Source organism: Ascaphus truei, chromosome 3, assembly GCF_040206685.1.
Source record: "Ascaphus truei isolate aAscTru1 chromosome 3, aAscTru1.hap1, whole genome shotgun sequence".
NCBI classification, from domain to species: Eukaryota; Metazoa; Chordata; class Amphibia; order Anura; family Ascaphidae; genus Ascaphus; species Ascaphus truei.
In genome coordinates, this window is record NC_134485.1 from 370,177,234 (window position 1) to 370,205,040 (window position 27,807).

The 27,807-nt window shown below is 41.8% G+C and overlaps 1 protein-coding gene across 2 annotated transcripts in view; it reads right to left on the minus strand.

Annotated features, from left to right (window-relative positions):
* MTUS2 (microtubule associated scaffold protein 2) overlaps nucleotides 1–17,358 on the minus strand; it is a 666,577-nt gene extending 649,219 nt beyond the window's left edge. For both annotated transcript variants that reach the window (XM_075592173.1, XM_075592175.1), the window contains exon 1: nucleotides 17,132–17,358. The gene's annotated coding sequence lies outside the window, so the exon portion shown is untranslated. The remainder of the gene's footprint in view (nucleotides 1–17,131) is intronic.
* Between the last annotated feature and the right edge of the window lie 10,449 nt (nucleotides 17,359–27,807).

A 27,807-nucleotide genomic window follows, 5' to 3' on the forward strand; every position in this document is an offset into this window, starting at 1 on the left:
CTGAACACAGCTACTTCCGGATCACTGCTCTTAATTTTATACCCAGAGTGCCACTACTTTTCCATCTACAATCTTACAATCTCATAATGCCACTTTATTTTCTATTAAACGGGTTTTTAAATGATTTATTTTAGAAATCCTTTTCTATTTTTACAGAATAAACATTGCTTAAATGTTTTAGTAATTGAAGCTTTGCTTTGCCTCAACGTTTAATAAATGTCCTTTAAAATTTTTTTTTAATCAGATACAGTAACATGGTCTGTCTATGTATCAAGCTTACCAAGTCTGTCAAACCTTTTACCAAAGAGATCTGCATCTTAAAAGGAAATGTAAATCTGCAGATTTTGCATAGAAATACTGTTCAGTAATTCTGCGCTGTAATTTGTATCAGAAGTACCTTCATATTTTGCTAAATGTTTACCATTGGGAATATTTGTAAAGGCTATTTTGATACTTGCAAATTGATACATTTTGTGATATCAAATGGGTTATCCTTATCCGTGCTGGCAATTGTAGCACATTTCTCTTGCAGGTTTTTACTTTCTTATTGTGCAATGGTAAGTGCCTTCTATGTAACATCTTGCAAATTGTTGAACAACTCGAAGTCTCCAATCATATTCATTCACTTGAAACCAGAACTATTCAATTAGAAGGCATAGGGGGTTGTTCATTAAACTGTAATTGTGCCGATCGGGGCACTGTCACACTGGAAATTCCATTGACTCCATTCAATTGGAGTTTCCAAGCAAGAGTACCCAGATCAGCACTATCATAGTTAATTGACTAACCCTCATTGTTTCTTCATTACCGGGGAGGAGGTCTGCACCACAATGCATACTAAAGCATGGCAGACCCTTCTGGCAGCGAAGCTGCTAATTCTGCTCTTTATGTATGGGTGCTGTAAATTTGGAATTAAAAGCATCGCAGGAGCCTGACATTTTTAGCCATTTGCACTGCATATTCAGCTGCAAGAAAAGAAAATACAGCATGTTTAACATCACCAGCGAGTCAGGTGTAGTATGTTCTACAGCTCTTGTATGTAAATAGTTCAGGTTAGAACATGAAAGGTCAATAGGAATACAGTGTGGAAAATACCAAAATAAAGAAATGAACTCTAGAGAAATAATATGCCTTATTTTCTGATTGAGCGGTCTCATAAAATTATTATTAGTTACTTCTTAGGAGAGTGTGAGTGTGTGAGTACACCAGAGATATACTAAGGGACTGTCTCACACCTAAAAGATTTCCGTAAAACTTATACTGACAAGCCTAAGGTCCCTTGGGATTAAGGAGGTACTAGTGTCAGGCCCAGAAGGATTAGAACCCACAACCTCTGCTATTCAGGGCAGCAACTATTGCATTGAACTATCTCAGTTGCTGGATAGCTCCGCTGTCACAGCATACGTTAGAGCTCTATTGCCCACACCTGGGGCTGGTCTGCATTGAAAAGGAAGCCAAGAGAGTGTCCACATGTATAATTAGCTACAGGTGCCTCTCCATGTTATTTGGACAGATGTTTGAGGACATATATAGATCACTCCCCTCCTTCCCATCAGGGTCTAGCGGGAGCCAACGCCACCTATGTAAGACATGCATAACGCAAGTCATGTTAAGCTAACACAAGGCAGCGCAAACGTAACAGGGCGTTAAGCCTATTTTAATTAAATAATGAATGGACGTTCTTTTTACCTTCAATTAGCTTTGTAGATACCAATTAAACTCAGGAAAAAGAAAGTACGTTACTTATTTAGGTAAAGTCATGTTATTTGACATTTGACCTGATTTAACAGAGCTCTGTGGAACTGCCCCTAAGTTGTACCAGGTATTTTACTCATGTTTTGGAGATGGGAACAAAGCCAGATAGACTAATGTCTAGTTACAAGAGCAATAGGTACTTAAATGTAAGTAAAAAAAGGTTAAAGGCATTAAATAGTGTCAAAGATATGTAGGGTAAAGGGATTCAACCGTAGGTACATCTCCAGTGAGCAGAAGTAAAGAGAGATGTGCTGAGAGACGAAGAAGTTAAGGGTTATCTTGTGAATAATTCAAAATATACTGCTACATTTAATGATGGTAGAGGCTGGGGCTGATCATAGAAAATGAGGGGTGATAATAGAAGTGGCCTTTTAAAAAAAAGACAGATGGAATAGAAAGTTAGAAGTTTACAGCAATAAATGTGAGGGAAGGAGAGTGTTTACAGTATGAGTTGAGCTTTTGTGTGACAAAGGAAAAAGTCAATCCTGGCACTGGTGGAAGATGACATTACAAGATACTGGGCCATATTTACTAAACGGTGCAATACCATTCACCAGCAAGACAGGTGATTTATGGCACAGCACTGCTACGTATGGGCAATAATGGCAAGGCAACCTGCTTAGGTTCAGAATGAAAGGCATTGTGTTATCTACAGTAAAGCAGGAAGCATTGTATTTGGCGAGTAGTGTTATGTGTAGGGTTGAGCAGCGTTGGTTAAATGTCATCCTCAAGGTTGTGTAATGTGTACAGCACAATGTTAACAACGTCTCTGTTTCACTTATAGCTGCCTAAGCTGTCTCATAACAGACTGAGACATGCTGATTGCTTAAGTATCTGTTTTTTAACTGTAACAACTGTTTACAAAAACATGCTACTTATTCCTGCTGTACCTAATTCTGGTAACAAACAGTACTGAGCCTGCTCTGATCCTGCGTGCTGTTTAATGAGCAGCAGAGTAGTTACGCCCATACGTAACATGGATGACTGCCCTACTGCCCGTGTGTTTACATTTACTACAAGAAGAATTTAGTCAAAGAGATTCTAAATGAATTATGAGTGAGGTCAGACGAGAATCACAATAAAGCTTTATTGTGGATACAAAGAGATTAAAAAAAAAAAGAGGGTCATAAAAAATATAACAAGCCGCATAAAAAATGGAAAAAAAAAATTCCACTAAAATATTGGCCTGGTGATTTAGTGGCCTGGAAGTCATTATCCGCTCTAATAACAGCTGTCTCACTACAATGTCCAGCTCATATGTCTGAGTGAGGAGCTTCTAACCACCAGGATAGAACAGAAGAAAGTAAATGGAGTGAGAAACAATTATCTTTAGTAAGGGAAGTAGGGTCAAGGTTGATAATGTATATACCAGAGTGCCCTTAAAGGCACCGTTACAATTATCACAGCAGAGATTGAAGATGTGGATGAGAATTGCTGTAAGAGTGTGTAAGCCTTATACAGGACTGAAACAGAGAGAGCAAACTGTACAGATTGGGCATTTGTTAACAGAAAAGCCTTAGGTGTTTGATGAAGATGAAAACATCATTGGCTTTTGTGCACATCAAATTTGGAGTGCAGAAAAAGGGAGGAAAAATATTCAAATCAAAGTGTATTCAGATAAACATTAAACAACTAAATATATCTGCACTTACATCCAGGTCCGTATCAAATGTCTCCAATGAATTATAGTCTCTTCTATATCTGTTGATAAGCTGTACGAAGTTATTATCAGTGCCGTACCTAACTGGTGCAAAGTAGTAAAGGTGTTATGGGTAGGTGCTAAGCTGCCAAGTTCCCTTATTGCTAATGAGCAATTATCAAGATTTGTCTAATGGAAACGGCTAGCCATAGTGAAAAAGATCTGTATAGTTTAGTCGCTACCTACACATAGTGGGGTGGTAATTATTAAGGCATTTTTTGCATATGTGCATTATATACGGTATATCACTTTTATACCACTGTGTACCAGTGGGGATATACTTTATATCACTTTTTATTTTTGTCATGTGAAAATAACCAACCACATGTCTGTATAAGTAGAAAGATTCATGTTCCTCTTTCTGTGTAATTCAATGTCCTTTTTTTCATGCCTTTCTCTTTTATTTGGTTTTCTATCCTAAATGAGAAGTTATAATGTGATATTGGGATAACCCCCCCCCCCCCCATTTATTAAAAAAAAAAAATGAAGAAGAAGATTGCAATGTATTAACTTGAAAAAAATATATACTCAAATTACAAGACCTTTCTTTCTATTTAGTTTTCAGAGTCTTATCGATTGATCTACCTTCAGGGTCTTAAATTAATTAAGTCAGCTTTATTAACACTGCTGTGGAAGCTGCATGACATTAGCATATCACACCATTTTTCATACAGAAGACAAGCTTCCACAAATGATGTGAACACTTGTGTTGATTCAAGAATAAAATAGATTTTCTAATGAGTTAGAACAAGCCTGTTCTTATTAAGCAGTTATTTCGGCATCATACACATTTATCCACTAGTCACCAAAATTAACAAAGCTATAAACAATCTTCTTTACATCAGCAAAGACAACTGTATTGTTTCAAGGACTACATTGTAATACATATTATTATTATTATTAATAATAAGTGTTTCTTATACAGCACTGACAATTTACAAACACTGCACATATAATTTTTTAGGCACAGCAAGTCCCTGCTCCATAGAGCTTACAATCTAATTTTGGTGCCTGGGGCACAGGGAGATGAAGTGATTTGCCCAAGGTCAGAAGAAGCACCGACACATGGATTCAAACCAGGATCATCCACTTCAAAGACAGGGACATTACCACTGAGCTACTCCTTTAGCCCACCATATGTTAATGAGGGTGAATGACAGTCAATTTGGCTGCATGAATGCAGGCTTCTACTGGTCACTTTATGTAATGTAAGACAGTGTGTTATGTCCATCAATCATTTTTTTCTTAGATCAGTGATGGTACAAATCAATACTCCTTCAGTACAACCCAATGCTGGATCCAACCATACAAAGCATTGAGTACTGTTCAATAATATCCCTTTGATATTGTGTAATTTCCACTCCCTCGCCTATGAAACAACTATTGTGGCACCTCCACCTGCAGCATATGAAACAGACACCTCCACCTGCAGCATATGAAACATAGACTAGTCATTCATCTCTCTGCTTAGTGGGAGAGTGGCTCCTATTTTGCAATTCAGTACTGATGTAATCAGGACTATAACCAATTGTGCGTAAATTATGTCTAAGACATTGCTATCTACAGCTAAAAATTGTTAGCGGGAAAAGGATTGCTCTGGGGAGAATCCTCTAGGAAGGGATGTTAAAAGCTCAAATAAAATGTCTAATGTCTTTATTCAGCATGCGTATACCTATATGTTCTATGTGTCTGCACGGTTTTGCATTAGCCCGCTTGTACAAGCAGTATGTGAAATACGAATTAGACCGTAATTGTTATTCCGTCTTTCTACAGCGCAGGTTTTGTGTTGTAATTTTCTGTGCTATATACTTTCATTGTATTTGGTTAGTAACCAATTACCAGCGAATTCCCAAGGTGAGATAAGATGCAAGCTTCTTTATCTCTTCAGTCCTGCACACTATTTAATGTCCAAGTATCTAAAAAACAGTATGCTGTAGCAGTATGTGGATGTGGCATATACATGCCTTCTGGAGACTTTAACCGTCCTATTTAAATGTTCTAAAATTGAGACCTACTAATCCAATTAGTCCAAGAGATAACAGGTCAGATTTTTAAGATATCTCCTATTAGCACACAATTAATCAGCTAACCTAGCTCTAAGTATTACTAACTTGCATTGTTATGTATTGCCAAAAACTCTGCACTGCTAGTGGAGCTGAAGAACTGAAATTGGACTTGTCTCTGTGAGTTTAGGAGTAGGTCCACTGGATTATATATCCTGAAACAAATGATTCCATACTCCACATGGTGAGATAAATAAAAACTGGGATTACCTCTCTCTCCTCTCCAGCAAAATCCCATATTCGACGACCAACGAGAGGTGTGATCTCTGCCTGACATTCCTGACGATATACATCAAGTGAAAAACTGGGTGAAAAGTGCACAGACATGAGATGTCTTCTCACACAATGCGTCTGCGTAGGTAACTCTTAATGAATACGGCTACACTGCCAGATTTGTATCGCCTGAAATCCTGTCCTGTTTTTGGAACATTTTGCATTGGCATTATCGGAGTTCAATTAATAAGACCAACATGTTCTACAGTGGGATTCCCTTTTAGTTTAAACAGTACATTTGCTTTTCCCTCATGTTTGCGATAAGTTTCAATGTAAATGTAAATACTGCATTGATTTGCACAACAGCATCAGTTTAAAAGACGTAAAGCACGGAAACGTTAGATTTTTTTTTTTCCTTTATAAATCTGCAATGTTCCTTCACATCTACCACTTAAAACACTGGATCATTTTGATTCTGACAATGTTGGAGTAGCACTGCCTTACAGCTAACAGATGGCTGGCACAATAAACAATGTCAGTCATAGTAGATATTATAAATGACAGAACAGTCATGTGACTTGTAGTTATGATATCATTTTTATTGGACCACAATAACAAGAATACGTATCTAACTTTTATTGAGCCAGCGGTCAGACATCATGCCCACTGTAACAGGGCCAACCTGCTAACAGTAGTTAGAGCTGTTGGGTGTCGGCCAGGCAGTGGTTAATCCTCGCAGGGAGGAAGGCAGGACTACTAATGAGCCCAGCTGAGCCTAGCAAGGGGTTTAAAAGGCAGGAAAGGGAACAGTTTCTCTGTCTCTCCCTGGTCTGTGTACAGACCCGACGTGCATGTCCTAGAACCCCAAGGCAGGGCTGCAGACAGATTTCCCGGGGCCCAGGATTACAGTTCTGATTGGGGCCTCCCCCCCATCAGCATTGTTGCGAGCCTCATTTCACACCTCGTGAGCCCCGCCAACCCCCAATTCACACCTTGCAGGCCCCCTGAATTTCCTTCCCTCTTCCCAAGTATTTCTCTCCCCTCCGTCTCACCTCCTCACTCTCACCCCTCCATCAATTAACCCACTCTCACTCACTTCCTGCCTCACATGTATTTCTCTCCCGTGTGTCTCACTCTCTTACTCCCTCCTTTTCCTCACTCGACCCCTCTCCTCTCACTCTCCCCCCCTCTGTCAATTACCCCACTCTCACTCATTCCCTCCCCCCTCACACAATATATACCAAAAAAACACCCCAATGCAAAAAACTTCCAATCCCCAAATACATATAAAAAAATCCCTACCCCCCAAACACATACAATCCCCCCACCTCCCCAATACATTTAAAAACAATACATATAAAACCCACCCAAATGTATATACAGGCAGTCCTCGTTTTACAATGCTTCACTTTACAACGAATGGCTTATCCAACGCTATGCAATGCATACCTATATTCATTTTTACAACGCCAAAATGGCTTATCCAACACTCTTAAGACGCTTTGCAACGTTGTGTATGTGTGTGTGTATATATATATAGTGTATTGTGAAATAAGTGATATAAGGCGCAAACAACTATAAATGATAACAATAGTGAATATATCTTAGAAAAGTGAAGTATGATGATTAGAATCCAACCACCCAGCTCAAACCTCTCTGGTGGGACCTGTTTCACGGGTTCCAAAGATTCAAGTATTTTTCTCAAACATCCAGGGGGAGCATAAGGGGAGAGAAACACAAATTTAAGTGCAGACGTATCTATAAAGTGGAATGATATTATCTTGGCTCGTATAAAAGTATTACTCACAAGATGTATGAGTTAATCAGGCAATTGGCAAATTGGGTTGCCACCCATCTGTGATCTGGACCCCCCTTGTTAGAGATACCGTCAGCAGGATGATGTATGTAAAATAGAGAGAGAACTACATAGTGCGATCAAAAAAGGTACAACTTTATATTTAAAAGCTGCAGAGTTGGTCAGCTACGGGTCGCGCCTGAGCCCAAAATTGGTACACTCTACGCGTTTCGCCCAGCTTGCTGTAGCTGTTGTCGGCTTCGTCAGCAAGCTGGGCGAAACACGTAGAGTGTACCAATTTTGGGCTCAGGCGCGATCCGTAGCTGACCAACTCTGCAGCCGTGACGTCATCTTCCTGGACGGGCGCCGTGAGGGAGGCTCTGAACCGGCATACAGATCCGTGAGAGAAAGCCAGCCAAACACCCGAGGGAGGCGGTGAGCAGTTCGGGGAGCTTCTACTTTCTCCATTTGTGAGATACATGCATGATTTTTACTGGCACATTGTAAGTGCGCATTTTATTGACCCGTTTTTTAAATATAAAGTTGTACCTTTTTTGATCGCACTATGTAGTTCTCTCTCTATTTTACATACATCATCCTGCTGACGGTATCTCTAACAAGGGGGGTCCAGATCACAGATGGGTGGCAACCCAATTTGCCAATTGCCTGATTAACTCATACATCTTGTGAGTAATACTTTTATACGAGCCAAGATAATATCATTCCACTTTATAGATACGTCTGCACTTAAATTTGTGTTTCTCTCCCCTTATGCTCCCCCTGGATGTTTGAGAAATGTATATATATATACACATTCACATAAACAACGTTGCAAAGCGTCGTAAGAGCGTATATATATATAATATTATACTATATTATATTATACTATATAATATATTATTTATTATGTTATATTATATATATAATACAGTATATACACTTGTATATATATATATATATATACAATTTATGTGTGTGCTGCATATCTTATTGCCGGCATAAAATATTTGGTGTATTTTAGTGTTAAAAATGCTTTCAGGAACGGAACCTTTCATTTAAACAGTGTTCCTATGGGAAAACGTGTTTCGCTTTACAACGTTTCGCTTTACAACGCCATTTTGAGTAACGCATTGTGTCGGATAACCGAGGACTGCCTGTAAAACTCACTGAAATGCATCTAAAAAAAGACCGCAATACATCTAAAAAAATACCCCAATACCTATAGAAAAAAAACTTCAACACCTATTAAATAAAACCCCAATACCAATAAAAAAAAAACAATACATATAAAAAAAACAAATGCTGTACATATAAAAAAGACCCCAATGCATATAAAACAAAAACAAATGCATATTAAAAAAACAACAAATGCATATAAAAAAGACCCCAATGCCTATAAAAAAAGATCCAATTGTATATTAAAAAAACCTCAATATATATTAAAAAAAATAGACTTACCTTGGGGATGGCCGAGCCTGGTGGCTGCAGGAGGGGTGGTGACTGTGGGGGGGGGGGGGGCAGTAACTGCCAGGGGGGCGCTGGTGACTGCGGGGAGGCAGTAACTGCCAGGGGGGGCGCCAGTGACTGCAGGGGGGTGGGGGCACCGGTGACTGCCGGGAGGGCATCGCCAGTGATTGCCAGGGGAGGGGAGGCGCCGGTGAATGGCAGGGGGGGAGGGGGGTGCCGGTGAATGGCAGGGGGGGAGGAGGCCTCCCGTGACTGTCAGGGGGGAGGGGGCCGCTGACGACTGCTGGGTGTGGGGGGGGGGGCTGCTGTTGACTGCAAGGGGCGGGGCGTTGATTGTCAGAGGGGAGGGGGCCGCTGATGACTGGTGGGTGTGGGGGGGGGGCGTTGATTGCCAGGGGGGTGCCATTGACTGCTAGGAATGGTCCGTCTACTGCCAGGGGGCTCGGCGGCCAGACAGAGCAGTTGCCGCCGGGCCCCGGCTCTCCCCACCTGCAGGCCACTTCCTCTCTCTCTCACAACAGGACCTCAGACTTGAGCGTACATGCGTCAGGCCTCCCACTCATAGTGCCACGCACCGGAAGCTGGGCCAAGCTTACTTCCAGCGCGCCTATGTCAGAGGCCCATCTCGCGCTGAGGTCAGAGGGCCCGGTGTGGGACACAGAGAGGAAGAGGCCTGCAGGCGGGGAAAGCCTGTGTTTTTGCTTATGGCACTTTGGCAAAATAAAAACCTACATTTATTTTTCAAAGCATCTCCTACAGACCCACAAGGAAATTACCTCTGCAGGGCTGGGAAAAAGTATTATGTGGTGATTGAATAGAAAAGTATTTGCAGTTGGAAGCAAACTAATGGTAAGGTGCATACATGTCTTTCAGTAAGTTTAGTTTCAGGTATTGTTTCATGGTGGGAAATGCACCATCATAAACAGGTTTATGAAAATCATTACTAGGAGATAATCATATCAAAGGATTGTAGACGATATACAAGGTATAACAAACAGCAAACGTGTTGATAAATTTCACTTTATATACTTCATTAATCAAATACGGCTGCTGCTTTATATTACTGTAGACAATACAAGTTTATAGATTGTGACCATAAAGGTTATATTTTAAACCAGCATCACAGGTTCTCTCCATTATATACAAACCTATCTACCCTTTTATAATCCATCAATATAAATAAAGGTCTCCATTCTTACCATTGCTGTTCTTTTAGAACTGGTGAAATAAAGTTTATTTGAAATGGAATTAATTACTGGAGATGATCCATCATATCATCCTTCTACTATTCAGATCCAGAGGTCTGTTATTGACGTAACACGGTGTTAAGCTAAGTTGACGTCTCGTTAAGTACTAACATATCTTCAAAGCTCACTAGTGCTAGCTATAACGGACATTAGTGCTAATGATATGCATAAGAGGTGTTCCCGATAACAATGCCCATCCACAGAGCTCCGTTATAGGAGAGGGACAGAGAGAGAAGTCTCATCTTTGCCAGAGTCCCAAGTGGCTTATTTAACACCCAAAACGCACCTATATACAACACACACTCTCTCTCGTTCCAAGCTAACGAGAGGCAGTGCTAACTTAACATGGTAAGCCTATGCTAATGAGATATAAAACGACTATTGTTTTTGCATATAATTAGCTTTGTGGATATGCATTAATCTCAAGGAAAATAACGTTTGTTAATGATTTTGATAATATCTCATCATTAGCACTTAGATGTCCAGGACTCGGGGAGCGCAGATTATATAACCAAAAATTTTAGAAAAATACAATATGGTGTGGTATGTCTTAAACCCAAGGTAGATATGTGGGTAATGATAGGGAATATACTCACATATTCCCCCAAAATATAGGCATGTCCCAAATCAGTGGCAATATATCCCACTGGTAGTTATGGGAGAGGACCTTTCCAAAGAGTGCCAGGAAAGACTGAATAGGGCAGAATGTAAAACTATTTGTTATGCAATGTAAAAGATACAATACAACACTCACATTGTGTTAAAATATATAAAGCATGGGTGTCAGAGTGAAAGTGTTGACTGGTTGGGAGATGGTGCTCTCACCGCCTCCTTCTCCCCCGTGATCGCGGCGTCTCTGCCGGGTTCCTGCACTTTCGGGTTGGATGCCCGGATCCGGCAGCATACTCCGGATGAAACCGCCAGCGGTGAAACGTGTAGAGTGTGATCAGTGCCAAACGGGAGAGAGAGAAGGACACTGTCGCTGTGGACGCAAGTATCTGGGCATCCAAACCAAAACTGCAGGTACTCGACAGACACGGTGCGATCGCGTCTGCATGCCTTTTCCCATTAATGGCTGCCCTGGACTCAATACCATCAAGATGGCCTGCAATGTCCCTCAATCCCTCCGCTGAATATCCATCAGCTCCCTCTGCTTGTCTATTATTGTTGCACGCAGTACACATCTGCATCACTCCGGTTGGAGAACTTCTTCCTGTCATCGCCATCAGATCGTTTGCACACTCATCCACGAGTTCGTTCATGAAAACTAAGTAGTGAGTACCCTTCATTTTGATACCTAATCCAAAGTCATTGGTCTAGCTCCAAGGACTTATCATTATCTTTTCTGGGGGTCTGGAACGCCACTTTTTGTGGTTTTCTCAGACACCGACAATGTGCTTATTATATGAGTAATCACCTTATATGGGAGCTTTTTCTGCCCTGACATGGTACTATCACATTGGACATACTATTATTTTTCTGGATGACAAATATTGGATGTCTTTACACTTATGAATGAGAGATTTTTTTTAGAGTTATGTCCCTTAATTTATATATTCTGCATACTTTAGCGCCCTGATTGAAGGGGGTTTCTCCTCCAGCTCTTGTATTATTATTGTTGCACCCTGACATGCTGATGCTTCCCGGCTTCTAACTGCAGCTGGAGTGGTAGGTCGTGTAGATGGTGTAGGCTGGGGAGTTGCCTGTGGTGTAGATTGGAATTAGACCATAGTATGCGGCACTTTGTCAAAAGTAAGGCTCTTTGACAAAGTGCCGCAAGGGCATGAAACGCATCAGAGTTATCCTCTACGAGGAATCTGTTATTTTTTGTATGCTCCGATGATCAAATAAAGTATTTTTTTAGTGACCCAGCAGTTTCAGCTCACTTTCTGGCAGTTCCACGATAGCAGTGCATGGCATTCTTTCTCCCGGTTGGGGGTTCTCTTCACTCATTCTCTTGTGTAGCCCCTGTCCCATATCACCTATGTAGTAGCAGCCCCCTGGGCATTTCATGCACATGATGAGGTATACAACATTGCTGGAGGAACAGTTGAACCTTCCTCTGATTTTGAACTCCAGATTGCTGTGTGGTATTTGTATTGTGCTCGCTGTGTGGAGCATTGAGCAGGTTTTGCGTCCTGGCATGGTCTTCTCCCGCATTCAGTTGTACTGTTGAATACTTTACTCCTCACCATCAATTTCTAGAGATTATGGGGTTGTCTGTATGATAGTAATGGTGTTTCAGGGAAGACCTGTTGCAGTCTTGTGTCTTCCCTGGCAATCTTGCGTAGGGCTTCTAGGTGTGGGTTATATGTGACAACCAAAAGTACCCTGTCTTTCTGTCTGTATTCAAGGAGATCACTTCTTGGTATTCTGGTGGCTTTGTGAATTTGCTGGTCTACAATTCTGTGGTTATATCCACGGTTTATGAAATCTGATAACAAGGCTGTAATCCGCTGGCCTCTGTCTGCTGTGTCAGAGCATATCCGGTTGTACAACATATATATATATAATATTATATATAATATAATATATTATATATTATATGCCCATCCCGGCAAAATATTACAGTGAAGATCCAACATTTCTATTTGCGTTGGTGCATGGAAAAAGTATATACTTTCTGTACCAATTATATTTTCAAATATAAGTCAACTAGATTACATTGATACTTGCCGTGGTGTAGTTACACGCTATAGATATGGTGGGGTATATGTTTTAATGCATAGATGAGGGTGAATGTATTAATAGAACTTTAATGATAGCTGATGTTTTTTTGTAATCTCCATATCAATCATAATAATAACATTGTTTTCAGAAAATGTTATAAAAATGTTAAGTGTTTGTCGATGGTACATTAGAAAAAGTAATTGTAAAATCATCATATGGCCTGAAACCTATATAATCATTAAATAAGAAATAAACAGTACTGATGATAAGAGGTATTGCCCTTAAGTGGAGAGGGTCGCATCACCTAACAGCACCATGGAGAGCAGCTTTTTGTACCAAGAGATTTTTTCTTTACTTTTACCAATGTTTTGTCACATTTAAATATTCAGTGGATTCACCATACTGCTCTTTACTTAACAGCCTTGTAAAACTGCTCTGAAAGTTTCAAGCTTTGAGCAGTGTTGTGAATAGCTGCACAAAAAAATATGACTGTTGCGTATCTATATTATTAATATGAAAGCAATCAACTTGCATGTTACCTACAGTATGTTTAACTTGTTTGTTTTATGATGAACAATCCTCCGGGATGATTTCTTAAGCCTTGCAATATTTTTCACCAGATGAATATAAAGGCATACCCCGGTTTAAGGACACTCACTTTAAGTACACTCGCGAGTAAGGACATATCGCCGAATAGGCAAACGGCAGCTCGCACATGCGCCTGTCAGCACGTCCTGAACAGCAATGCCGGCTCCCTACCGGTACCGAAGCTGCGCGCAAGCGGGGAAACTATAGAGCCTGTTACAAATGCATTATTTACATCAGTTATGCACGTATAGGACGATTGCAGTACAGTACATGCATCGATATGTGGGGAAAAGGTAGTGCTTCACTTTAAGTACATTTTCGCTTTACATACATGTTCTGGTCCCATTGCGTACGTTAATGCGGGGGATGCCTGTAGTGATTTATATATGAGGAAAATTATTAACAATGCAGAAGGTGATCAATAATGTTTGCTTATATAACTAAACAAATATTGCACACACCTACTGAATATACACCTTTTAATAATGTTACTTATATGTCTGAAGCTCTTATTCCCATTATGTGGTGTTTGTATTATTTGTTATTTTATATTATAATGTCACGTGTATTACTGCTGTGAAGCGCTATGTACATTAATGGTGCGTTATAAATCAAAATATACATACAAATAATTAATAACTACACATATATATATATATATATATATATATATATATATATATATTATAGGATAGTGTCTGTTCTATGAGAGATAGATACATATTATTAAAATGCATAGTGGCATGTTGGAATCAACATTTAAGAAAATGTTCGGTCATTATTATTGTGTCCTAGGCTGCGGCCACGCTAGCGCTGACCGCGCTCATGCTTGAGAGCAGTGATGTCACCAGCTCTCCAAGCATGAGCGCCGGGTGTCCTCGCTATTTCGGAACCGCGTGCGGGGGGGGGACATTGCGGGCAAATTGAGTGCGCTCGAAAGTTACATTTTTTTGTTTACCCAAGCACCAAGCGTGGGTGAGCGTGTGTGCCTGTGCATGAGCGCGCGCACAGCGTGAGCATGGATGTGATGATCCACATTGACTAAGGTAAGCGTGCTCAGCGCCAGCGGTGGACTCAGCCTTAGAAACCTCAGTCATAGCTCACGGACTTGCACATGTTAGCAAGTACTTCATATTTTCAGGTTTTGTATCTTTCATTTAATATCTTCCCCAAACTTTAGTGTCAAGTTAAATGTCTGTCTTCGCAATAAAGAAACAAATATATCTATTGTATGAAGACGCTAAAGAAGGGGTGCTAAACTCCAGTCCTCAAGACCACCCAACAGGTCAGGTTTTTAGGATATCCCTGCTTCAGCACAGGTGGCTCAGTGTTCTGAGCCACTGGTAGAGCCATCTGTGCTAGAGCAGGGATAGTCTGACCTGTTGGGGGGTCTTGAGGACTGGAGTTGAGAACTATAGTAAATTACTCATCTGATTCAATGGGCAAATTTACATAGAAGGACATCAATTGCAGAACAAAGTAAAATGTTTGGTCATAACTTGGAGAGCAAGTATGATTTATGCAATACTTAAATAAATCCAGCATCTTCCCTAAATGGTTATAATGATATAAATATTTGTTAATATCTATAGAATGTTCCGTTAACTGATTACATGCTATAAATAAAAAGCTATACATACTGCAGTATGTGGCTTAGACAAATATTTGGAGGGATGTTTTACCACTCCTAATATATATATAGCCAATAGCCAATATATATAGCCAATACGATACTGTTTGAAGACGAATATCAGAGGCAGCACTCCAGGTAAGTGGTCAAAATAAATTTGTATTAACAAGACATCTTATCCAACGTTTCGGTCCTCACACATCATCCTCCCGCACGAGGACCGAAACGTTGGATAAGATGTCTTGTTAATACAAATTTCTTTTGACCACTTACCTGGAGTGCTGCCTCTGATATTCGACTTCAAACGGTATCGTATTGCCTATTCTATACCATACAGGATTTGCACCCACATTGTTTCAACCAGACGGAGTGCCTATTGTTCTGCCCCATCTACTAATATATTCCCTATTGATGTATACTGTATGCAATAGAGAGGAAGAGGTTGGTATATAGTATGTCCAAATAATGCACATATGTAATGTTTATCATTCTTCATTGTGAGAATTAACAGGTAACAATTCACACATAAACAACACATTATTATTATTATTATTATTATTATTATTATTATTATTAGGTCCCATAACTCACTAGTGACTGGCTCAAGCAATTGTTCAATGTCCAGCAGCACTGTTGTATGAAATTGATATCAAATCTGTAAACAACATGTTACCCCCACCCCCAGGTCAGGTATTTTGAGAGGTAGCAGCACACCGTAGTTCAATTAAATAAATAATACTGCAGTTGCCAGTTCTGCTAGGCAGATATTTTGAAGATACTGTATGATGTTCTTGGACAAGTAACACTGTTTATATCTCTTGTGGGTACTTTAGTTCTTATTAAAACATCAGAATGATAGAAATGACTAGCTAGTTAGGCATTAATTCTTGGCTCTGGTAATGCAGCCTGTAACATGTAACATCTGTTACTAATGAAAGTTGATTTTATTGCTGAGCTAAATGATTCTTATCTATGCCATGGAGTGGAGTAATTAGGGGGGCATATCTCTGGAGTGCCCTTCACCAATAGAGATTCAGCTCATTTTGAACATATAACATTTTGAATGTATTCTTCATCTTCTCTTATTTCTATGTTTGTTAGCCTAAGTATTCAAGTGACTTTCAATTTATTAAAGAAAACAATCCCATTGATTTTCAATAGGATTTCTTCTCGGATAAAACTTGTGCTGGTTTTTGCCCCAGTTTTACAGCAGGAAGATTTTGATAAATAGACCTCATTGCAGTTATGCATCAAAGTCTACTTGAACCCTATGCAATTCTGGGACAAAAGAACTTCACCCAACAAAGAACTTTTTTATTGTTAATAAATCAGGTCGTTTTTTTAAGCACCATTTCAACTTCTAGAGTGCTGCACTGAAGAAGCTAATATTATAGGAGTTTTTATATATGGCCCATTAAGAGGGAGAAAGACTTCTGTCTGTTGTAATTCTGGTGACAGCAAAATTGCAACAAAGAAACTTTGGCACATAAATAGTTATCAAATAGTCAGCTGTGGAAGTGAATAAAAGCTGCATCATATTTATAATACAAAATCCACTCCATTCAGTTGATGTACACTGTGTGTGTGTGTGTGTGTGTGTGTGTGTGTATGTGTGTGTGTGTGTGTGTGTGTGTGATATATATATATATATATATATATATATATATATATATATATATATATATATATATACACACACACACACACACACACACACACACACACAACTATGATCCTGTTTTAGAGTGCATTTGGAGGCAAGATAAAAAATATATATATATATATATTTTAGAGTAGATTTGCAGCCAGGTTAATAATATGTCAATTTACCGTTTAAAAATTATTAAAGGAAAGAAAAATTCCCAACTTTGCTACAAAAGCGTTACTTAATTCATGGTCATCACAGACTTGTCACTCATTGGATACAAGGACTGGCAGTCAAAATACAGGACATACTGTATTGCATTAGGAACCCCTCCCATGCCATGCACCTCAGCCGCTCACCTTAGCTACGATCCTCGGTGCTTCCATGTATCTTGCCAAACACGCCTGCCCCGTGGATGATGGCACAAGAGATGGGCTCTACCTGTCCTGGAGGCGTCTCCTTCCATCCACAGACAAAGAGCCAACGTGGGAGACCTGGGGGTGATGCGCTTGTTACAAAGATATGGTCTAGAGAAGCGCAGCTCCTGCTCTAAATCTAGAGCGCCTGCACTATCAGGAGAGACTTGCACACAATAAGCAATTTGCAGATGCCTCTGCCCAGCCGCCAAGAGGATTGGAGCTGCAACGTATAGTGAGTGCTCCTCCTGAAAGCGTGAAACATCCAGTGTCTGCATCAGCACATACTGTACGGTGTACAGCACGTTTCACAATCCAGTGCGCCCTCTGCTGGGGATGTGAGGGACTGCGCTTAGTTGGAAGTGTAAAGGGACAGAGGAGGATAAAGACAGAAACAAGCTACAGTAGGCTAGGGAAATCCAGTGGCAAGATCACAGGGCTTCCTTTATTTGCTGCAGATACTTCTTTTTCTCCTTACTGTTCATTTTTTATTTGATCAATATCTCTCTCCTTGCCCCCAAATCACGTCTGGAAAATATAATTTGTGTGTATGAGTATAAATCATTGGAAGAAAGGATCATTCATTTTTTTTTATGTTCAGTTATCTCACAGACTCCAATTTATTACCATCCCCTGGTTTCTGTCACATATCCTCCCCCCCCCCCCCAGCTCAGACCTCGAGGGATGAGCGACCATGGATATTAGGGAGTGCATCCTTGACAACCCGTCAGCATTGCCATGTTTGTGCCCTGACCTGTGTTCCACAGAAAATTTAAAGGGTTGTAGACTTAGGAACCACCTGGTCACTCTAGCATTCTTTTCTCTGTTTTGACACATCCAGGTAAGGGGTGCATGATCTGTGACCAACCGGAATTTTCTCCCCAACAGGTAGTATTTGAGCGTCACTACAGCCCACTTTATTGCGAGACACTCTTTCTCGACTATGGAGTAATTTTTCTCCTGGGGATTTAGTTTCCTACTTAAATAAAGGATGGGGTGCTCCTCACCTTGAGACTCCTGGGAGAGTACCGCGCCCAGCCCTACCTCAGATGCGTCGGTTTGGACTAAGAACTCTTTAGAGAAGTCAGGTGTGACCAACACTGGTTGGGCACAGAGAGCTTCTTTCAGGCTTCTAAAGGCCTGTTCGGTTTCGGGGGACCATTTTACCATTAGCGGCCCTCTTGCTTTTGTGAGGTCGGTTAGTGGGGTTGCCTTAGTTGCAAAATTGAGAATAAACCTTCTATAGTAACCAATTAATCCCAAAAAGGTCCTTACTTGTTTTTTTTGTAACTGGCCTTGGCCAATTTTGTATCGGCTCTACTTTTAGTGTTTGGGGTTTGAGTAAACCTCTGCCAATAGAATACCCCAGATACTTGGCCTCCTCCAGACCAATAGTGCATTTAGCGGGGTTAGCAGTTAGTCCAGCAGACCAAACTGCGTCAAGCACAGCTTGGACCTTTGGAAGGTAGGATTGCCAATCTTCACTATGGATTACCACATCATCCAGGTAGGCGGCAGCATACCGAGCATGTGGTTTTAAAATTTTATCCATCATTCTTTGGAATGTGGCGGGAGCTCCAAAAGGCAGCACCCTATACTGAAAGAGGCCATCTGGGGTTGAGAAGGCTGTCTTTTCTTTTGCCCTTTCTGTGAGGGGAACCTGCCAGTACCCTTTTGTTAGGTCTAGGGTCGTGAGATATCGGGCTTTGCCCAGTCTCTCTACCAGTTCATCAACCCTGGGCATAGGATAAGTATCAAATTTTGACACAGCGTTTAGTTAACGGTAGTCATTGCAAAACCTTGTTGTACCGTCTGGCTTTGGGACTAAAACTATAGGGCTGTTCCACCCAGTTTGGGATCCCTCAATTACGGCTAGTTTTAGCATTTTTTTAACCACTAAACTTATAGCCTCTCTTTTGGCCTCTGGGATTCGGTACGGTTTAAGGTTAACTCGGACCCCCGGTTCAGAGACTAGGTCATGTTCAATTACGCTAGTTCTACCTGGCTGTGTAGAGAAGACTTCTTTGTTTCTTCTCACTAAATTCTGGACCTCTCATTTCTGATGAACGGACAGGGTTTCAGCTATGCTAACCTCTGGGTCAGTTTCTCGATTCTCTGATGGACTTGGGGGTACTAGGCTTAACAAGACCTCTCTATCTTTCCAGGGCTTAAGTAGGTTTACATGGTAAATTTGCTCAGGTTTCCTCCTACCTGGCTGTCTCACTTTGTAATATACTTTTCCCACTCTTTCCATGACCTCATATGGCCCATGCCACTTAGCAAGGAATTTACTCTCTACGGTGGGAACCAGAACTAGCACCCTATCGCCTGGAAAAAAAATTCTGACCCTAGCACCCTTATTATATGTATGCCTCTGTGCCTCTTGAGCTTTTTCCATGTGTTCCCTCACTATAGGTAGGACTGCAGCTATGCGGTCTTGCATCTGGGCAACATGCTCTATTACACTTCTGTATGGGGTAACCTCGTGTTCCCAAGTCTCTTTGGCTATATCCAGTAAGCCCCTTGGGTGTCGGCCATACAATAGTTCAAACTGGGAGAAGCCTGTGGATGATTGGGGAACCTCCCTTATGGCAAATAACAGGTATGGTAACAAACAATCCCAGTTTTTCCCATCCTTATCGACCGCCCGGCGTAACATGCTTTTTAAGGTTTTATTGAATCGTTCCACTAAACCATCTGTTTGTGGATGATAGACTGAGGTTCTGAGATGCTTGATTTTTAGGAGCTTACATAACTCTTTTGTTAGTTGGGACATAAATGGTGTTCCCTGGTCAGTTAAGATCTCTTTAGGAATTCCGACCCGGGTAAACAGGACTATTAACGCTTTTGCTATGTTTTTAGCAGAGGTGCTACATAGGGGAATTGCCTCCGGATATCGGGTGGCATAATCTAATATTACCAATATATGCTGATGTCCCCTAGCCGACTTTATTAGGGGTCCTACTAGATCCATAGCAATCCGGTTAAATGGTACATCTATTATGGGAAGGGGTACCAAGGGACTACGATACGCTTTGAACGGGGCGGTGATCTGACATTCTGGGCATGAGGAGCAATAATTTGTAATTTCTGCCAGAATCCCAGGCCAATTGAAGCTTCGGAGAACCTTTTCTTTTGTCTTTTCCACCCCTAGGTGTCCCCCCAATGGGTGACTATGTGCGAGGTGTAATACTACATTACGGAATGTCCGTGGTACCAACAATTGTTTAGTTATAATTGATTTCCTTTTATCAACCCGATATACTAGGTCATTCTCTACCTCGAAGTAAGGGTAGGCAAGTGACCTATCTGGTTGGCCAGGAGTCCTATTCTGGTCCCGTATATTCCCCTTTGCTTCCGCTAATGTGGGGTCTTCCCACTGGGCCTTCTTAAAACTCCCAGGACTGACCTCTAGGTCAGCGAAGGTCTTATCTTGTTCTGGGGTGGTAAGCGCCTGTTCAACATCTTGATTTGGGGTATTCCCTACCAAGGTGGCCATGGGAAAGGGGATTTTACAGCACTCTTACTCTTTCCCCTTTTTATTTGGGCCCTCGTCAACCTTCATTTCTGAAAAAGGGAAAGGATTTGTTTCTTCTGTTACTTCTTTATGGTCCGCTATTGAACTCTGGGCGCTATTCTGAGAGGAGGACCACATTTTTAGAAAATGGGGAAAGTCGGTCCCTATTAACACATCATGTGCCAATTTGGGTACTATACCCACTTTGAAATCTAAAGAACCAAACTCTGTTTCAATAAGAACATCAACAGTGGAATATTCATGCTTATTCCCATGTATACAACAAATTGCCACTCTTTGTGACCTGTTTACCTGTTTTTTCCCAATGGGCAACAGGTATTCGGACACTAGTGTAACCATACTCCCAGAGTCAAGTAGTGCCCGAACCCTCTTACCATTTACCTTTACAAATGCCCAGAGATGTTATTCAAGGGGTCCTCTGGGCTAGGGCCCATACATTGAGACCACAACGAATAAGGTTCAACGCTGTTGCATTGCATTGGTTCAATATTTAGTGGGCAAACGTTCGCTGTGTGGCCCCTCTCATAACAATTTATACATTTAGGTACATAGTCTGTGTCCCACTTAGAGCCCTTTTCGGTTCTCCATGTTGGCTGTTGCCCTTAGTATGCGAGCCACTGTTGCTGGTGCTGTGTGAAGGCAGTCATCGCTCTTCAGCCCCCCTTAACCCTGGTACCCTTTTACCTTCTCTGGAAGAGTCCTGGAACCTTGGGTAGTGGGGATAATCCATGACTGTGGGTTTCAGGTGCTCTTCTGCTGCATTGTATCTTTTTACGAGGGCCAGCAGCTCGTCTGCATTGTGGGGGTCACTCTGACTGACCCAACGGCGTAGGGCAGAGGGAAGTTTCCCCAAGAACTGGTCCATGACCAACCATTCCACGATGTGGCTAGCTGAGTTGATCTCAGGCTGTAGCCACTTCCGAGCGAGGTGGATGAGGTCATACATCTGGGATCGGGTGGCTTTATCCAACGTGAAGGACCATGCGTGGAACCTTTGGGCGCAAACGGCCGTGGTTACGCCGAGGCGGGCGAGGATCTCGAATATCAATTTTGCATAGACGTTAGCTTCGGCTGGCTCTAGATCAAAGTAAGCCTTCTGGGGTTCGCCGCTTAAGAAGGGTGCGATTAGACTGGCCCACTCAGCTTCTGGCCAACCCTCTCTCTGTGCCGTGCGTTCAAATGTGAGAACATAGGTTTCAACATCATCCGAGGGCCCCATCTTCTGAAGGCAATGGCTTGCCCTGGTCATTTTCGGGACTGGGGCTGCCTCTGCCAGTGGAGTCTTAATGATAGTCTCTCTCAGGATCTCGAGTTCCTGCTGTAAGCCCTGGGCGAACCGGTGTTGCTCCTCTCTCAGCAACCGGTTTGTCTCTTGCTGGTTTGCATTCGTGATTTGCAGAGCTGCATTCGTCTGTTGCTGGTTTGCATTAGTCTCTTGCTGGGCTATTAACAGCGGTTGCTGGGTTGCATTCACCTGTTGCTGGGTTTCATTCGCATCTTTCTTGGCAGCGACATTGCGTACCAGCGCACTCACCACGCCTTCCATCTTGTTTGGAGAGAAAAAAAAACTTTTTTTATTATTTTTATTTTTTAAAGTTCTTTAACCCGCAGACCTTTTAGTGTTCTGCCCGCATTCTCCACCATATGTGACAAACGGCTTACTCCGGGGCTCCGCCGTCTGTCTGGGACTGTTAGAACACGGTCTTTTAGGGTAGGTTAAATGACGAGGCGTAATGTGCTGTTCCTTTAAACAGGCTATGCCTTGTTTATTCAGTCCCAGGCACTGAGACTGCCACAGTGCATACAAAAGAAACACAAGCAAAACAAAAGCCTGCTCACCTGAGCAATAACTTAACTAAGGTTTTCCCTGACTCAGGGTTGGAGTGGCTTTTCCACTTCCACAAACAAAAATAAGGAACTTTGCAGTTTTAGAAAAAAGGAGCAGAATGATTTAACCTGTTTGGGGAGAGGCTTTTCCCCTCTCGGCTTCCAGCAGCCTTCCTGCCTCCAGGCTCTTGGGAAAGGGAAGAGGAACCAGGAAATCAGTCTTAAATACCTGATTTCTAACTAGCAGGACAGGTGACAGAAATCAGGCAGCAGACAAACTCTGGTCTGGATCCCTCATCCCTCAGTTCCAGCACTTGCCAAACTGTGGGATGGAGTGCATGTATTATGAGGCTACACTTTCCAGCCTATACAGGATAGAAACTGTTCAGTATCCTGTGAGCCCTATATATGGAATTTATTACCATCCCTTGGTTTCTGTCACAATATGTATATGTGTGTGTTTTTCCATTGCAGGATCCTCCACTAAATAAAAGCAGAAAAGAAGAGATGCCTTTGCTGGAAATTCATTTTCATGCTCTGTAGGGGTTATTCATTAAATAGTGTTGATTGGGCCACTATGGCAGGGAAAGTCCCATCGAGTTTTCTGAGCCATTTTTTCTGCAGCGGTACCTGTTATTTTGTTCAGACTCATACAGTATTTGGAAACATTACTAATGGAAATGTTGATCTAGGTACATACCTACTAGTGCAAGCAAGGATGTTTCTCTATGAAAGCCACAAAGCCCTAACTGTCAAAAAGTCTCACTTTGTTTGTGCATAACTAGCATTACAAGGCTTCAAATAGGTTTATGTGTCATGTAGGCTGCTTACAATTCAGATGCATGAGTCACTTGAGTTTAGAAATTACTGGAGAAACCTACTGGGAAACTAATCTGCACGTCACAGTTTCTTAGCAAAGTTTAAACTGTGTTATATTTAGCATAAAGATTTTCAGTAATTGATTATACAGTACATACATTGTAGAAGTTTTGAATATTAACATTTTTACTGCCAGAAGTGCCTGTAATGTATTGCAAGCACCTTTGATAGCAAGAAGATTAATACTGTATGTCTATGAAGAGCAAATTTTAAGATGGAAGGAAACGTAGTTCGTAGGGTGTCTTGTGTAATGATTGGTGGAAGAGTTTGGTATATAAGTCACAATTGCAACATTTACACAAGTGGCATTCACAAATATGTCAGTATTGGACATTAGCGCACTGCAAACATTTCCTAACAATGGTAACATTCATAATAAAATACATCATGCTGCGGTAACCACAAAATGCGGTATTACTGCCCAATAAAGTGCATAATTTTTATAGTGCAATACATCATTGCAGCACCACTAACAATAACGCAATTTTTATCGGAGCAGTTAAAAATATCGGATCCGGTTAAAAAAAGGCCTAATACCACATTTCGGGGTATTCTCGCCCATACATCATGCCAAGATATTTATCAGAATGGGATTAGCGGTAGAAATACCGCATGGATCACTCCCCCTGGCGCATCACGCCAGCCATCCGGGGACGCGCGTGAACTCCTTACTGCGTGTGCACACGGCGCAGCAAACAACCCTCCCAGACGCATGCACACAACGGCACCAAAGAGCACAATCATGGCGGCGCCGCCCTCCCCGCACGTGCACTCCGTTCGGTGACTAATCTTGGGACCACCCTCAGCTGTGCCACACCTGAGTTGCAGGTAACTTCCTCCTATCAGCTCTCTACCTACATCTTGAGCACTCCCCCTGCCTCCTTTTCATTAGTTCCTCTCCCTACATATACCCATTCAGCCTTCTTCTTGTTGCTGAGCATAAACCGTTGTTTATGCACCGTGCTCATTGAAGCCTGAGTTTGCCTGTATCCAGACCTTGTTTTGATCTCGGAGCCTGGCCAGGTTTTTGGGGCCATTAAACAATATCATATATAAAATATGTACTATAAATTAGATTATATTTGCCCATGTGCATGTACATTGGTTACTCCTAAAACCTGGTGTTTTGATCCTTGAGGAGAAGTTTGAGAACCCCTGCTCTAATTAGACCACATAAAAGGAACTGAATTCCAACATGCTGGTAATCACAATGTCCAATTCCTTTTACGTGTTCAAAATACATTTACTGCATTCACAAAGATTTAACAAATGCAGTTAAATGGCTTATGAGCTACATAACACCTGACACACTTTATAGCTGAATGGTTATCTTTAATTTAACCACCTTGAACCTACAGCACGTTTTTTACGCTACTCCACTGAGTGGGGTCCAAACCATGCCTTCTCCATCTCAATTACAAGAATTTACTTTTAGGAGATCTGAGAGTCTTGGAAGTTGCTTTGCCAATTTTTTATACAACAAAAGACAGGGGTGCCCAATAAAAAACCAAGGAAATATTATTATTGAAGTATTAAACTTTATACTTATTACCATATATGTTTTGTCAATTGGATATTACATTGGGCACCTCTGTCTTTTGTTATACAGGCATACCCCGGTTTAAGTACACTCACTTTAAGTACACTCGCGAGTAAGTACATCTCGCTCAATAGGCAAACGGCAGCTCACGCATGCGCCTGTCAGCACGTCCTGAACAGCAATACCGGCTCCCTACCTGTACCGAAGCTGTGCGCAAGCAGGGAGACTATAGAGCCTGTTACACATGTGTTATTTACATCAGTTATGCACGTATATAACGATTGCAGTACAGTACATGCATCGGTAAGTGGGAAAAAGGGAGTGCTTCACTTTAAGTACATTTTCACTTTACATACATGCTCCGGTCCCATTGCGTACGTTAATGTGGGGTATGCCTGTATACATTTGCCACGCTCAGTAGCACGCCTTTTGACATAAATATATATATATATATAGCAAAAAAGTAAAGAACAATAGGCACTCCATCGGGTGAATCAATGTGATGGGTGCAAATCCTGTATGGTAGAAATAGGCAATACGATACCAATACAATACATCACCTTGAGAAAGGTCCCGCACGAAGGACCGAAACGTTGGAAATGATGTCTTGTTAATATAATATTCTTTTGACAACCATTTGGAGTGCTGCTTCTGATATTCGTCCTCACACGGTATCGTATTTCCTATATAAATATATATATATATATATATATTGTGACAAACGGCTTACTCCGGGGCTCCGCCGTCTGTCCGGGACTGTTAGAACACGGTCTTTTAGGGTAGGTTAAATGATGAGACGTCACGTACTGTTCCTTTAAACAGGCTATGCCTGGTTTATTCAGTCCCAGGCACTGAGACTGCCACAGTTTAAACAGAAAACAAAGCCAAACAAAAAGCTGCTCGTCTGAGCGATAACTTAAACTTAGATGTCCCTGACTCAGAGTTGGAAGTGGCTTGTCCACTTCCACCAACAAAATAAGTACCTTTGCAGTCTTTAGACAAACTAACAGAATGAATGAAGCGATTTGGGAAAGAGGCTTTCTCACCCCTCTGCAGTTCAGCAGCCTTCCAGGCTCTTGGGCGGGGCTCAGAGGAAACAGGAAACAGGTCTTATATACCTGAACTCTAATCAGCATGACAGGTGACAGAAAACAGGCAGCAGACAAACTGTGGAATGGAGTGCCTGTACCACGAGGCTGCCCTGTTCAGCTTAGACAGGACAGAAACTGTTCAGTATCCTGGGAGCCCTGTATATGGAGTTTATTACCAACCCCTGGTTTCTGTCACATATCCTCCCCCCCAGCTCAGACCTCGAGGGGTGAGCGACCATGGATATTAGGGAGTGCATCCTTGACAACCCGTCGGCATTGCCATGTTTGTGCCCCGACCTGTGTTCCACAGAAAATTTAAAGGGCTGTAGGCTTAGGAACCACCTGGTCACCCTAGCGTTCTTCTCCCTATTTTGACACATCCAGGTAAGGGGTGCATGATCTGTGACCAATCGGAACTTTCTCCCCAACAGATAATACTTGAGTGTCTCTACAGCCCACTTTATTGCGAGACACTCTTTCTCGACTATGGAGTAATTTTTCTCCTGGGGATTTAGTTTCCTACTTAAATAAAGGATGGGGTGCTCCTCCCCTTGAGACTCCTGGGAGAGTAACGCCCCCAGCCCTACCTCAGATGCGTCGGTTTGGACTACGAACTCTTTGGAGAAGTCAGGTGTGACCAACACTGGTTGGGCACAGAGAGCTTCTTTCAGGCTTCTAAAGGCCTGTTCGGCTTCGGGGGACCACTTTACCATTAGCGGTCCTCTTGCTTTTGTGAGGTCGGTTAGTGGGGTTGCCTTAGTTGCAAAATTGGGAATAAACCTCCTATAGTAGCCAATTAACCCCAAAAAGGTCCTTACTTGTTTTTTTGTGACTGGCCTTGGCCAATTTTGTATCGCCTCTACTTTGAGTGTTTGTGGTTTGAGTAACCCTCTACCAATAGAATACCCCAGATACTTGGCCTCCTCCAGACCAATAGTGCATTTAGCGGGGTTAGCAGTTAGTCCAGCAGACCGAACTGCGTCGAGCACAGCTTGGACCTTTGGAAGGTGGGACTGCCAATCTTCACTATGGATTACCACATCATCCAGGTAGGCGGCAGCGTACCGAACATGTGGTTTTAAAATTTTATCCATCATTCTTTGGAATGTGGCGGGAGCTCCATGTAAGCCAAAAGGCAGCACCTTATATTGAAAGAGGCCGTCTGGGGTTGAGAAGGCTGTTTTTTCTTTTGCCCTTTCTGTGAGGGGAACCTGCCAGTACCCTTTTGTTAGGTCTAGGGTTGTGAGATATCGGGCTTTGCCCAGTCTCTCTACAAGTTCATCCACCCTGGGCATAGGATAAGTATCAAATTTTGACACCGCGTTTAGTTTCCGGTAGTCATTACAAAACCTTGTTGTACCGTCTGGCTTTGGGACTAAAACTATAGGGCTGTTCCACCCCCTTTGGGATTCCTCAATTACGCCTAGTTTTAGCATTTTTTTAACCTCTAAACTTATAGCCTCTCTCTTGGCCTCTGGGATTCGGTACGGTTTAAGGTTAACTCGGACCCCCGGTTCAGAGACTATGTCATGTTTAATTACGTTAGTTTTACCTGGCTGTGTAGAGAAGATTTCTTTGTTCCTTCTCACTAAACTCTGGACCTCTCGTTTCTGATGCACGGACAGTGTTTCAGCTATGCTAACCTCTGGGTCAGTTTCTTGATTCTCTGACGGACCTGGGGGTACTAGGGTTAACAAGACCTCTCTATCTTTCCAGGGCTTGAGTAGGTTTATATGGTAAATTT